This window comes from Bidens hawaiensis, unplaced genomic scaffold, assembly GCF_021521415.1.
Source record: "Bidens hawaiensis isolate Kalapana, Puna unplaced genomic scaffold, B.hawaiensis_p1.1 tig00001087_1, whole genome shotgun sequence".
NCBI lineage: Eukaryota > Viridiplantae > Streptophyta > Magnoliopsida > Asterales > Asteraceae > Bidens > Bidens hawaiensis.
The window spans coordinates 1,259,868-1,275,956 of record NW_027491062.1 but is presented as its reverse complement, the minus strand read 5'-3'; the positions used below and the strand labels follow the sequence as shown (position 1 = coordinate 1,275,956).

At 35.4% G+C, this 16,089-nt stretch overlaps 1 pseudogene across 1 annotated transcript; it reads left to right on the top strand.

Moving 5' to 3' along the window:
- The first annotated feature begins 1,807 nt into the window (after positions 1-1,807).
- On the top strand, positions 1,808-9,231 carry LOC143558410 (protease Do-like 9; annotated as a pseudogene). Its single transcript, XR_013139737.1, has 9 exons — positions 1,808-2,444; positions 6,487-6,686; positions 6,776-6,956; positions 7,058-7,249; positions 7,358-7,590; positions 7,679-7,780; positions 7,872-7,922; positions 8,545-8,649; positions 8,753-9,231. The product of XR_013139737.1 is annotated as a protease Do-like 9 (transcript).
- The last annotated feature ends 6,858 nt before the right edge of the window (positions 9,232-16,089 follow it).

Genomic DNA, 16,089 nt, shown 5'->3' with positions numbered 1-16,089 from the left:
TGATTTTTTTTAGGTCTGTTACTTTTAACAGCAACTTGAAAACCTCAAAAACCAACCCGAGAAATTGTTGACCCGAAAATATTTGTATTGATGAAACCTGAAAGTACTTATACTTATTAAACCCGAACCTGAGTTTAACAAACCCGACTCATATTATTTCGAGTCAATTATTGATTAGCATTTTTTAGGGGGGGGGGGGGGGGGGGTTCAGGTAAACAAGAATAATCCTTTTAATCAAGCATGCCCTAATTAATAGTATTAGATCTTGATAGTCAGCCTTTCAAAAACAAGGATGTTCGATAGTCAATTCCAGTAAACACTATCGATTACTATACCATCGATTATTATTTCGCTATCGCTTTAATTTCACCGATTAATTAGAGTCAAAGTGTACCGGCATGGATATTCATTCGATCGGTTCATCAAACATTCCAACCATTCAATCGGTACATCATGGTTACCTATATTTGGATTTTACGAATTGATTCCACTTGTTTAAAGATTTGGTGTTTTAATTATGTTGGTTTATTTGCTTATTTACGTTAAGTAGAGATTATAATTTTGCTTTAATTTTAGCATTTTATTTATTATTAATTTTTTAGTTTACTAAGCCAAACACTCAGAATCCGATTAACCCAATCTCATGGTTGCAAAAGTCGTTAGGCGGACCCTAGGTGATCGATTGAAGAGTTGGGTGTTCAGTGTACTCTGAGTATTTGGTGAGTACTCAAACATGGTAAATATATAAAAAATTATTTTTGAATATTATATATATGTCAAATATCATAAGTTTATTGATATATATAATAAAAATATGTAATTTCAATATAAATAAAAAAATATACATTTTAAAATAATAAATTATTCTAAAAATTAATTAAAAAATGGTATTATTCTTTAATGTTATAGAAAGACGAGTTATGTTTTAAACTCAAAATCGGTCAAAGTTGAACTACTAGATATGATTCTGGGCTTCTGGCTGAGGGTGAAAAAAGTCGTCTCAATGCTATATGTTATAGCGATTACTTCAAAAGTATTCGGCCTTTTAAATCTACTTTTACATAGAGATTAGAGTCGGGTTTTGATTCTACAATTAAATTTCTCAAACCCAAAAATCAGACACGAGAAATTCGAAACCCGTAAGTATAACCCCATGAAACATGTGTAGCGTAAAACATTTAAAAAAGAAATTGATAATCATCAAACATTTAATGTAGAAACATTTGAGGTTTGAACTATAAATTGTTGTATTTTAAGATCCACAAATGACTTGACTTCCATTGGAAGTAACCAATAACCATGTCAATGGTCTATACAAAGCCTTGACGAACCTCACATCTTTCATATGAAACGACAGCGTTCCACACCAATACTGTCACAATGTCCGAGATTAACAATCGGGTTTGTCGACCAAATAAACATTGTTTTGAATATTTTGTTTTCTTATATGTTATATGACAAAGTAATATTTTGGATTTTAAAGCTCAAATGTCTATACACTAACAGACGTAACCGATATCGATCAAATTCGCATCAACGACCGTGTTTTACAAACGCCCAAGTTTCAACAATGGAGTCTTGTTAGCTGCTCGCGCCGGGTAGGAGAACTTGTTTGAAGTATAAATTGTTTTATTTTGAGATCTACAATGACTTCCATTGGAAGCAACCTTGTTAATGGTCTACACAAAGTGTTCACGAAACTCTCACGTTTGAAAATCTTCACCTCTTGGAAGTCTTCCTTCCATATAAAACGACAACGTTCCATATCAATCTGAAACCTTCCCCGCCTCAGGGGACTTGTAACAATAATAATATTATTATCGCCTTCGCACCGCTGCCGTCATCTCGCCGGAGCTTCCATTTCCTCACCACCGGAGCATAATAATAATAACCCAATCCACCCACACCCACAAACCCACCAACACAATGGTCGACAACAAACGCAAACGCGGCCGTAAACCCAAATCATTAACCCTAGAAACCCTAGATCTCAAACCCACCAAATCACCCAATTCCTCTAACTCCGGCGACAATCCAACACTGACCCACGAAACCCACACCCCCAATTCCCACCACCACCACCACCTCCGCCGCCGCCGAAAACCCACCCTCCAAAACCCAGAATTAACCGATAACGGCAACGGTAACGGGAGTTTGAATGGGATGTTGATTGACGGTGAGGTGACGGAGATGGCTCCGGTGGTGCCGGCGATGGACGCCCGTGGTGAAGGTGTTTTGTACCCACACCGAGCCGAATTTCTCGTTGCCGTGGCAGCGGAAACGGCAGTTTAGTTCGAGTAGTAGTGGGTTTGTGATTAGTGGGAAAAGAGTGTTGACGAATGCGCATTCTGTCGAGCATTATACGCAAGTGAAGCTTAAGAAACGCGGGTCGGATACGAAGTATGTCGCCACGGTTCTTGCGATTGGTACCGAATGCGATATCGGTGAGGGTTTGCGTTATGAATTTGATGATCATTTGATTGATAATATGACATTTAGTAGTTAAAGTTATTAGCTTTTGCACACAATATTATTTAGTATATAGTTATTCATACAATTGTTCGCGGGTCCCGACTTAATTACGTGTTCAGTAATGGGTTGGGATAATTCATTGGTGCACGGGTTTTGGTGGATTAAGGGTAATTTGGGGATTGCAAATTAATGTGTTAGTAGCATGGTTGTAAAAATTCCGCCTAGGCGAATCGCTTATTTGGCCAAAATTGATTTGTTATAAAATTTGGTATATATATATAATATATATATATATATATACGCCCCATAGTCACATGAATCGCGGTACGCGGTTCGTGCATTTCAAAAATTCGGTACGAGGGGGGTAGGTTCATTCGGAACGCCAATTCGGTACGCGGTACGGTGTACCATATTGTGTGGTACATTGTATCATATACAAAACAGAAAATTCATATCATATAAGAAAATACATAATCAAAACAAAATTTTCATAATCATAAGATTCATAACAGTAACATTTCAAAATTACAATAAGTTGATATTCCATAATAGAAAATTCATAATTAAAGCCAAAACAGAAACTTCATACCAGCAGCATTACATCATCATAAGTTCATAGTATTATACTTCATAACATATTAGAAACTTCAAAAAACTAATCAAGCACTTTAACATAGCAGAATATTCCAGAAACTAATCGAACCTTTGTCTTTTTCCATTTGGGTCGTCATTCCCTTCTCCTTCTAGGTTTTCCCGTTGCATATCTTCATACCTTGTGCTAGGCCCTTCCAAGTAATCATTTTCAGGATTCATATCCCATTTCTTGGTTGGCCCGACATTGTAACTTTCTAAGAAACGAGATTGGAGTCCGATGTTGGAATGCACAAACACTAACTTGTCCGCCCGCTTAGAATTTAAACGATTTCTCTTTACATTGTGTATATAGGAGTAAGTGCTCCAGTTTCCTTCTGCCGATGAGCTACTAATAGGCTGTGAAAGAACCTTCATAGCAACTTCAGCTAACTCTGGAGTTTCCGATCCATAGCTTGACCACCAATCAATCGCGTCCATGGTGACCGCATCCACTTGGGCCGCTTCCATTGAATAAAGTCCTTTCTTCATATGAAATCTTGCAAATTGATCTTGCAACACTTTATATTCTTCCTTATTTTCGGCTATTCTTTTGAAAGCAGCCATAACCCCTTGCACCACTTCTTTTGTCTTGATTTGGAGATTTCCTAGGAATTCCACCCGGTGCTAACATACGAAGGTAGTTCGTGTCATAGAATCTTGGTGACAAAGCAAAGCCAAAACAATGTAATGGTATTGTCATCTTCTCCCACCTAATGAGCACGATGGATTTTAATTGAGGGAAATAAGATTCATAAGTACTTTGCAACATTACTTCTTGAATTTCCCCCAACATATTATCCATCTTTTCATATATTTCTCCCATCTTTGAACCTTCACCGTCACAAAACTTGATCATCAAGAAAATAGGCTTAGTAATAGACAAAATAGTCTCAACATCCTCCCAAAACTCGTCGCTTTTAATTGTGTCAACAACCATTGAACCGGTGTTTCTTATGTTTTCGTCACCTTGTTTGACCCAATCCCTCCAAGAATTAAGGGAAATGGTTGTAGCAAGTGATTCTCTACAATCCATTAGCCTTCTCAATAGAATATAATGAGATGCAAATCTTGTTTTTGCCACTTTTAATAACTCATGCGTTGAATTATCTCTAAAAATTGACAAAGCTTGAGTATGATTAAGAAAGAACTTCACAATCACTTTGCCCCTACTATATGTGTTCATCAACCAATTAAACTCTTTTGCTAGATCTTTAAAAACCAAGTTTAAGGTGTGAAAACAACATGGAGACCAAAAGATGTGTTTGTGTACCTTTTCGATCTCTTTTCCAGCAGCCTTGCAATTTGCTGCATTGTCCGTGACCACTTGCAACACATTGCTTGCTCCTACGGTTTCGATAGCACCAAGCAAGTAGTTAGCTATTGCTTCACCAGTTTTTTCCAAACCAGAAAAATCCTCAGCATACATAAACATTGCTCCTCGGCTGTTCACTGCAATCACATTAATCAATGGTTTGTGCTTCACGTTAGACCAGCCATCAGAGACAATAGAAACACCTTGTGTATACCATGTGTCCTTGATAGGAGTCAAGTCCTTCTCAACATCTCTGACACATTCATCTAACAATAACGTTCTTGCTCTTTCGCTAGATGGAGGTTTGTAAGTCTTCGGTGCTTTGTTGATTGCACTAATCATCTCCAAAAATTGGGGATTACGCAACACGTTGAATGGAATGGCATTTGCACATAATCCCCTCATAATCTTCATATCTACTTGATTTCTCTCCATCATGCCAAAACTTTGATCAATGGGATTTTTAGAAGAGGAACACTTCTGCTTCGAATTATTATTAGTAAATACCGAGTTTTTTAAAGACTGAGAATCACCAACCTTTTCCGCATCCTTTACTTTTTTCAAGAGTTTTTCATATTTCCCACGATCCTGTAGTGGAGTGGGACAACGTTTGATCTCTGCTTTCTTCCCCGGAGGTGGGCCGAAAAAGTGAACATGAATTCGAGTATATGAGCTGGTAAACTGTTGTTTGCAATGCTTGCAAGCACACTTTTGAACCACCAGCATTCTTGCCGCTCCCGGTACTTACAACCTCAACTTCCTGCATCAACGGTTTGTCATCCTTCCGCTTGCTTTGAACTTCAGAATTTTTTTGCATGGATACATTCTGTGTGTTTTTTGTGAATTCGTTGTCTTCATGTTCACCGTTGCTAACAGAAATATGCTCTCCAGAATTTTGAGTTTCTTGTGTTGACCCTCTTTTACCAAAAGCCATTGATAACTCTTGAATTTTTATTTTTTTTGTATTTTGTAAGTTGTTGATGGGTGTTGTGTGTAATAAAGAGTTAATCAAGTATTTATAATGTGTGTGAAAAAGGCGCTACAATTGAGCGGGAAATACTCTTGGGATTCACAGAGTGCATCGGAACTAATGATAAAAAAAGCAACAATACAGGGGTCTTCAATCACCCCCGTCTATTGAAATTCCAACGAATCTTCAATTGAACTCAATTGGTAACGCGAATTGGATTAATTGGGAACGCGAATTGAACGATGCGGGATCGCGATTTTTACCGATTGGAAACGTGATTGGTTAGCAAAAAAAAAACGATTGGCATAAAATCGGAAACGGTGGCATGTACCGATCCGGATCGCGTTTCCTAAGCGATCGGTACGACTCTGTACCCGATTCCGGTACGAACGATCTGGAACGAAGTTCGCTAGTAGTTTCACGTTTCCTGTGACTATGATACGCCCTGCTTGCGGTGCACGCATATAATGTATATATGTGTGAACCCTCGGGTGGGCAAAAGTGAAATTGCACTAATTTTGACGTTATTTTACTAATCTCGTGAAAATAACGTTAAAAGTGGCGGAAGGTTAATCAGGCATCATGTGGTGGTGTTGATAGCCGAAAGACAAGGGTACATGCACCAATCGGTCGGTGTCCCGATGGTACCGACCCCGATGGTTGAGTGCTATGTGTCTTATGTCCAAGGCTTGATGCAAAACTACTATCGAGCCGGGGTCTCACCGGAAGCAGCCTCTCTATCCCTATGGGGTAGAAGTAAGGCTGTCTACATCTTACCCTCCTCAGACCCTACCATAGCTTTGCTATTGGTGGGATATACTGAGTACGATGATGATATATATATATATATATCATATTTGTATATTTGAAAATATACATGTGAATTGCAATCTGATTAATCCCGATCAATCGCTAGTCCCTACCCGACTAGCGCAAATCTAATTCTATAACATTGGCTAGTAGTCGAGTTTATGTCATATTCATGTTTGAGTTTGTATATAATAAGGATGTTTTTGATTCAGCCGCTTGATTAATATTATTCGGGAGTTTATTGAATTTTGTTTCCAATTATTGGTTCATTTTGTGAACAATTATGCAGCTTTGCTTACTGTGGAAGATGATGAATTTTGGTCGGGTGTATCGCCTGTGGAATTTGGGGATTTGCCTGCACTTCAAGATGCAGTTACGGTTGTAGGGTATCCAATTGGGGGAGACACAATATCCGTCACGAGCGGGGTTGTTTCACGTATAGAGATATTATCTTATGTTCACGGGTCAACCGAGCTTTTGGGCTTGCAGGTTAATAAAGATTTGAGATTTATAAGTTTAACTATATGGTAATGCAACTGTCTGTTTACTTATACAAATCGTGTCTGAATTTGATGCAGATCGATGCTGCTATTAACTCTGGGAATTCTGGTGGACCTGCGTTTAACGATAAGGGAAATTGTGTTGGTATTGCGTTTCAGTCTCTGAAACATGAGGATGCAGAAAACATTGGATATGTGATACCGACGCCTGTGATAATGCACTTTATTCAAGATTATGAGATAAACGGATCATATACGGGTAAATATTTGTTCTAGTTCCATCTTTTTAATCCCAATATTATGAAAAAATGGATCTTTATGCTCAAATTAACTTTTATTTTAATATTTTATGCAAATCAGGATTTCCCATTCTCGGAGTCGAATGACAGAAGATGGAAAACCCCGACTTGCGCAAGTCTACAGGGATGAAAGATAATCAAAAAGGCGTTCGCATACGAAGAATCGACCCTACATCACCTGAATATAAAGTTTTAAAACCGTCGGATATTATTCTTAGCTTTGATGGTGTTGATATTGCCAATGACGGAACAGGTAACATTGTATTATAATGCATAAAATATAAAGCTTCTATCTTTGTTAGTGAAATGTGAATCTTTAGTTTGTTGACCGTATGCATTGATTATTTTCGTTGGATTACAGTTCCTTTTAGGCATGGAGAGAGGATTGGTTTTAGCTATCTTGTATCCCATAAATACACTGGGGATACCGCTCAAATCAAAGTCCTTCGCGATTCAAAAGTCTTGAAATTTAATATCAAGTTTGAGACTCACAGAAGGCTAATTCCTGCACACATTAAGGGAAAACCGCCCTCTTATTACATCATTGCAGGATTGGTTTTTACAACTGTATCTGTACCATATCTTCGTTCTGAGGTATTTAAAAACGCGTATTAAAGTATAATTTTATGTTGTATAGTTATAGTTTTGGTCGCATTTAATTCATTAATTATGCATGCATCAGTATGGAAAGGACTATGGATATGATGCTCCTGTTAAGCTGTTAGACAAACTTCTGCATGAGTTGCCAAAGTCGCGAGACGAACAGATTGTAGTTGTTTCTCAGGTTATTATTATTATTATTGTTATTATTATTTTTTCGTATTGCTATCTGGTATATGAAAGTTTTGTCCTCATATTCAACATGTTTATTGAAGGTACTTGTGGCTGATATCAACATAGGATATGAAGAGATTGTCAACACTCAAGTTAGTATTGTTTTCCGTTGATTAATTACTAGATGAACTACCCCTATAATTTGATAAAAATACAACATTTAAAAAAATAATTTTAGAACTCATTTTAATAGTTTTCTTTTATTTACTTTTTCTTGCAGTAGGCTGCACCAGGTTTTTAGGATTTCTTGTTTAGTTAATACAAAAGCAATTCTATAAAATAAAATTAAAGAAACCATCTTTAATAAGAATACACTTAACCGATCTTTTGATTTTTTGCAACAACAACGTACTCCGTAAATCCCACAAACATAGCTAATGGTAGTGTTTAGGGAGGGTGGGATGCAGACAAACCTTACTTCTAAACCTAGGGATAGAGAGGCTACACCAAACAAACAATAGATAAACAAACAAAACTAACAACAAGGAGATCTTTTGATTTTTTTTGCGAAGTTTCTATTTTTAGGCGATTTTTGACCTTTTTTTAAAAAGATCAGGCTTTGTTGATGCTGGCTAACGGGATTTTTTTTATATTTTTTATTTGTTAAGAGCCATAAGATCTTTTGATTTTTTTTGCAAAGTTTCTATTTTTAGGGATTTTTTTTTAGTTTCTTGCATTTTCTTTATTTATCTTGGTATAAATTTTGTTCTTTAGGTTCTGGCTTTCAATGGTCAAGAAGTTAAAAATCTGAAAAGCTTAGCCAACATGGTAGAAAGCTGCATCGACGAGTATCTAAAGTTCGAATTGGAATATCAACAGGTAGTTTTTAGCTTTTTATTTGCAATAAAAAAATGAAATACAACGATCCCGAAAGTTGAAATAACCTTATTATTATGTACACTTGCGATATGAAATTTTGCAGATAGTGGTACTCGAGACTAAAAAGGCAAAAGCAGCAACTGTGGACATTCTCTCAACTCATTGTATACCGTCTGCCATGTCCGATGATCTCAAGAATTGAAAGACAAAGTTAATGGTATGCCGTTGACTTAATGTCGGGTCAATGAAAGTTCCCGGAAGCCTACATTTGGGGTTTTCGTGAACTGGATTAGTGCTCCGTGGCGAGTGGGAATATATACGGTTATGGCATGATGAAGCAGGAAGAAATGTTGCAAGTATTGCTTTATCTTCCATTTTGATTTTATTACCATTGCTCATTTAAATTTGTTAATCTTTATAATGTGCATGTTCGTCGACCGCCTCGGCGGTTGGTTATTGGTAGTTAAAAGATTGTATTTTTGATATCATCATTATTATTTGAATGATTTTTTTATAAAGTTGGAATTATAAATCTTTAAATATCTGGTAATATGCATCAGATATTATAATATTGTGTGTATTCTTGGTGTATGTGTTGGTTGAAAAGGTTATATATTGTGGATGTTGGTTGTTTTCATATCCATTTGATGCAACTCAAGGACAAATGGGCTTATATATCTTGTGTGTACTCTAGTGTATGTGTTTTCACTTCCATTTTAAAGACCTCTTGGTGAAAAGAAATTGGTATGTGATCATAGGCGAAGCTTAGTGAGGGCCCGGTGTGGCTTCAGCCCTCATGGTTTTTGGCGCAGTTTCGCCTGAAAATTTGTATAAACTGTGTATATTTACCCATTTTCGTTTGAAAATTTAAGCCCCCCCCCCCTTTCTCTCTTTTTGTGTCAATGTTCTAGTCCAAGCTTTGCCACTGATAGTAATTTAGATGTACTAATCCACCTTGCGTCTTGGTTTTAAATCAAAATATATCTTCATAAATATCATCTTGTATCATTAGTCTTGATAGGGATTACAAATCTATCTATAATAAAGGTATATAATTTATCATCACATGTATGAAAGAATACAGTTATTTTGACAAAAGAGAGTTATTATATCTCTTTTAAAATGAAAATGCTTAATTGCTTATGAGATCAAGAGAAGCCAGAAATGTTCATGAAAGTTAAAAGATTAAGTGTGCAAAAAGAACCGTTCAAGTGTTGGTGAATAGTTGTTTCGATAAATAAACGTAACAATAACAAGTTATTAGGGGACCGACGACAGATGCACACCCTCATATCGATGTGTTTAGTTTAGATCCATTTTAATCTTAAGACTGGCTTTGTTACAACTTACAATTGACCAAATTCATACACAACTTTTACTTTAAATTTGAGAATTGAATTAGTATCTTAAAAGAAGTTTCCTTCACCTTGCAGACAATGTTTAACTTTAAGCATGAGTTTGGTTGCTTGTTTGACTAATAAAATAATGTATGTGCTTAATGTTTTCTCAAAATAGAAGATATCCTTCACTTTTGGTTTGGACATGTTTTCAAGTAAGGGATAGGGTTTAATTTCTCTTTTAGATTACACCAACCTATTATCTTACTTAAAACAATCGATATAAAACTTTGCATGTTATTAAAATGCGCTCGAAGTGTATGAAATAACACAACTCAATTATTTTCGTGACCTGATTTGATTTTGTTAATGCATTATGACATAGTGGTATGTGGTAATTGCTTTGTAAACCTGGTTATGGGAGTTCCGAGGTTTTCAACTCCATATGTGCGGAGTAATTAGCCTTCATAAAGCAACTTCGATCGTTGACACACCCCACGACACCAGTGACGAAGCTTGGACTAGTTCGTCGGGGGGGGGGGGAGGCTCAAATTTTGGGCAAAAAATGGGTAAATTTACACCATGTATAAAAATTTTCGGGCAAAAAATGGTCAATTTACACACTACTGCGCAAAAAAACAGGAGTGTTGGGGGGGGGGGGGGGCACCCCCGGCCCTAATGAAGCTTCGCCCTTGCACGACACTGTCCATGGCGTCTGGACATCGATCATAACTTTGGGCCAAATTGTGCTAGCCCAGCATAACCTTTCTTTAATGTTGTTTACCTAGGTTTGGGCCAAACTGTGTCAAGAATCACGTTAACCATAACCATAACTTATTTCTTGGTTGTATTTATATATGGCACATTTTAAAATTTAGACAGTATTATCGAATTTTTATCTTAAGATAGACCATTTGTTTGGATGTTTTGATAAATTTTAAAATTTAGACAGTAATATTGAATTATATTATAAGAGAGACCATTTGTTTGGATGATTTGATAAAAAACTCTTATGGTAATTTACAAAATCTTTGTTAGCATTTATAAACTAGAGGTTTACTCACCATAGATGACCGGAATGGGTAAAAACTAGTTTAGTATTAGAATCGGACTTTAAAAAATCAAAATTCGATTTGAATTGACATTAAATTTGATTCGAACTCAGTAATAAAATTTTGAATTGAATACGAATTCAGTTTATGCACTTTTTTTTATCATATGTATATATTTATTCAACGCAACGATTAACTTAACAAGCAATTACCCTAAAATTATTGTATGTCTAAAATTACAAATCCTATTCTACTTATTGGCTCTAAGATTCTAATCTCTATCGCCACCCTTTCCACTTTTCAAAAATCTAGATCCACATCGCCGCTTCCACATGTCCATTCCATTGAAGAAACGATAGATGATTGAACAACCTTACTTCTCCACTATCTCCACTTCGACAACCTTCGAAACTAGTTCATAAGAACGTGTCCATAGTTCCAACTCTAGTAGACAAATCATCAGGGGGGGGGGGTATAGTGATTTCGGGTGAAGCTAGGGCTTTAGGTCCCCGATAAAATAAGGCATCGATTAAAAAGTTTTATATATATCAAAAACACATTAAAATTAGTTTAGTGAGAAAACACCAATACTAGCTGTTGCTCAAGTGGCTAATGTCACAGATCAAATATTTGAAGATCGAGATGCTTGATTTGTGTTGAAACGCTTGGGGTTTGTTGGCTTGTCTCGGAATTCATTGGGCACGGCCTCATCGGGAAGGGAGGCGTACATGCCTAGTCATGCTTGCACGACGAACGCATCGCTGGTTGCGAGCTGTTGCCGCTCGCCTGATGAGTCCAAAGCAGGACGAAACCTGCAGACCCTGATCATGAGCGGACCGATTGGCTGGCCTTCGGACGTCACACGGAGTCTGAGAGGTAACTCCGTGACACTAAAGTACAAGGCCCCCTCTTTTCAAAAGTTTTCAGACTTGTGTTCGATTTTTTTACGATGCAAGTTTTTTTTTTCGTCATGATTTAGTCAATGTATTTTCAATTTTTCCATAGGCCAGATTTATACAAACTTTTTTCCATTGTTGTTGAGATATATAAAAGAAAGTTTGGTGCTTTATATAGTCACTTGATTTGTATTATATAAATCAAAGTCCTTTTCCAAAACAAAGTTGGAAATTTTTTAATTTCATATGTGAAACATGATAATCATTTAATTTATAAATTCTATAATTTTATCTCTCTAACTCTCAGTAAGACCCCCAATTTCCTTTGTTTTAGGTCTCCAAAATGGTTGGGCCGCCACCGACTATCATTGAAAAACATTAACTCAATGCACTGGATTTCGATTTTTATTAAGATTTCTTCCCCCCTTACAGTATCATATTAAAGTCAATGACCACATTGTAGTTTGTCAACGACCCTCACCTAGGCGAGTTTAGTAATTGAATCGGACTCGGAAAACTTGTTTGAATTCAATTTCAATTCATAATTCGGATTACAAATCGCATTCGAATCCAACTTAAAACTTTCAAAGCACGAATATTCCAAATTCGATTCATTGAGCACCCCTATATAAAACCAACCCTGTTGATGGATAGTCTTGCCCGTCTCATTACCACCCGCTACGGTCACCTACAATGAAACAAAGTACCAATCCAAACATATAAAGTACATTTGTCATATGATCTATAAGAACAGTTGCATATTGTTTCAAAACAAAGCAATCTAAGATAGTGTTTCAAAGGATCAATTATCTTAGTAAGTCTAAGAATGTAAAACAAAACATGTTCTTGAGTGGCAGATAATAGGACAAGAGGTGTGAAGTGATTTGGTGGTGTTTTGGTTAGCATGCTTGCCCACAAAAGGACAACACTAAATGATATATATGCCAGAATGTGCTACTGCCAATGTTTGCGTCTTTAACAACAAGCAATCGCCACCATCATATCATACTTGAATTGAAACCTTTGTTAGCTTCAAGCATGCACAACCACTTTAATTACTATCTTTTGAATATTTTATGTACTGAAAATAGCCATTATCACTTATGTTGTCATAGCTATGACACATGAGTTTTTATCTTTATAATCATGGAAGACATAAAATGAACTTTGCATATCCACATTCTACCTTGTTTTGCATTTTTTTTTCTTTAACTGTTTTAGTACAACTGGTTGCTGAGGGACTTCGAAAGGTTTATCATCTGCATAGAACCCACCTTACTTGAATTAAAATCTTATAACGGTAGTTTTCTCCTCAATTAGTGACATGATTTAACCGGAACCCCAGGAGGTTTCCACAATTAATTCTTGCCACATGCGTGGTTCGAAGTTCGAACCCCGATACCCCTCCCTCTTTGCTTGACACTTAACCCAACTAGTATTTACCAACTAAGCCAAGGATTATTGACAGTTTACCTTGTTATACGTAGTATTTGCTCATTTATTTTCGAACATTATTTTTTCACATGCCTAATTTGTTTTGTATATATTAACTTTCAAGTATTCAGTTCCTGTCTATTTTATTTTTATAAAATTTTAGTAAAAACCAATAATACGTGAAATAATATCTTGGCTATAGAGGTATAAACTAGCATTACGTGCTCACTTATACGCACATATAAGCATACCTATAAACAACCTTTTTGAATTTTTTTTTTGTTCACATCGGAAAGTTTATTTTAGATTTTGTCTTACATTTAATCCATTTGTTTAAATTTAGTAAGATTTTTATAATTTGTATTATTATGTGGATTTCTTTTAAATGGCTAACACACACATCTCAAATCATCGTACAATGTTGTGTATCATGAAACGTGAATCCTTAACTAGACGAAGAAGACTCATGCGTGCTGATTTATTTTGTTAGGCTACAAGCTGATTTGATATGGTGTCGTAGCCTGCGTAGTACTTGTTCACATGTATTCCGATCTAATTTTATTATTTTAACTTATGACAACTTTTGCTAATTTTACCAAAAAAAACAAAAAACAAAAAAACAAGTAACACGATTCTTTCAAGTAAAGCGGTGATCAACTAAATTTACTATGTTTCTAAAATGTATACACATGATACCTTTAACTTTGCAGAGAATAATTCACTATTATGTCATTGATGTATGCCTCTTGGTTCATGGTTAATCATCAATCTAAGTATGTAGGAGATTGAAAATCTCTATTAGTTTTTGAATTTTCATCACATTAATTGTACAAAAATTTAATCATGTACAATCTAACATTGTAGTATATAAAATTTATATTGTGATTATGTATGCTTAGTAGATTATTGTATCGCTCAAACATTTAAGAAAAAAAATGGAACCAATAGACAAATTAGATTATAATAATACTATGATCATTGACCGATAATAATTCATACTTATAATTTAAGTATATGGATAACACATTTGAGAATTGAATGGTTGAGATTAGATTAGAGAGATCATCAAGTGTAAAACAAGGGTAAGGGTATAATAGGGATAACACATTTGTTGACTTTCTCTCTCCACATGCAAGGCACATGTCAAATTCCCCCATCATTTTAAAACATCCATAACTTTTTTTATACGACATTTTTTTTATCTTTTATATGAGTACCATATTGTTTTATAAAAATAAAAAAAAATTCGTGGGTTTTTACAAAGTGTGTTTTACCATAATTGTGTTTTACAAAATTGTGTTATACAATTGTGTTTTATTTTTTCATAGTGTTTTTTTGTATTGTGTTTTTTACATTGTGTTATTTAATTGTGTTTTCATTGTGTTTTTATTTTCATAGTGTTTTTTCCATTGTGTTTTTTACATTGTGTCTTTTTCATTGTGTTTTTCATAGTGTTTTATTTTCCGGCGAAATTTTCGAAGACTTTTCCGGCAAGGTGGTGGCGGTGGGTGGCGGTGGACGGTGGTGGTTGTAAGAGATAAGTGAAAATTTAAGTGGGTTTTAATTAAGTGGGTTTTTGAAATTAAATTAAGTGGGTTTTCAATATTAAGGTATTAGACAAAAATACCCTCCTTCCTAACCTTCTTAGGAAAATCAAACTTCTTATTTGATCTTTTCTCTTGAGTATATTTGACAATTGACTCATAGTTTTCACACCCGTTAGCAAAACGAATCCTATTAGTATAATCATCATATATTTATATTTGATTTCCACTCAATTTATCTTGCATTGATGATCATGAACAAAGTGGAGAAACGCACAGGCAGAATCGAGTATATATCACATGTCGTTACATATATCTCTCTCTAATTATGTTAGTTTTTCCTTTTTTTTTTATAAAACTTTCTTTCATGTGGAACCAGTGGCGGCCCAAGGTTTTGAGAGGCCTCAAGCTAATTAATAATTTGGGGGCCTTTCTTAATATAAACCTCCTCCTATATTACAATTTGGGACCGGGAATTATAAATTAAAAAGTTCATTGCCGGAGGAGTTTAAAATATCTCCTTTTGGCAATTCAATTAAAGCCTCCAATTTTAGGGTTTTTTTCTTAACCGGGCTAGATTCAGTATCGATTTGACGTGAAACAAATAGCAAATAACATTGTAATGTGAAATCAGATAACCTCAATATTCAAGTAGCAAAATATAACAAATAGACATATTATAAAAATTAAACATTGGGCAAAAATTAGTCCTGATTATATATTCCCAAATAACTAGATATAAGGTGTAATATAGCTTACCTCAATCGGTTGACTAGGAAATACGAATTCCAAAATACTTGACCAACACATCCCAAATAAGCTGACCATAGTCAAATGACTCAAATTCAATCCAAATATCCAAATTGGAAGAAAAAAAATACAGTAACAATTAGGCTATTTACACAGCACACCAGTTTCATAAAAATCATAATTCGCATATCAAAAATTGAGTTAAATAAACAGAGACTTGAGACTTACACCATAGGGTGTATATAAAGATAAACATAACCAAAATTGAGGATTGAAATTATAGAACCGGCAGCCATGAATGATGATTTATTGACAATCGTGTGCGTGGAGTACTGAAGTGTTCCAAAATTGCCGCTTCAATTATTAGATATACTCTCCTCAGCAGACTTGTAAAAACCTAATATATAAAAAAAATGGGGGCCTTCAT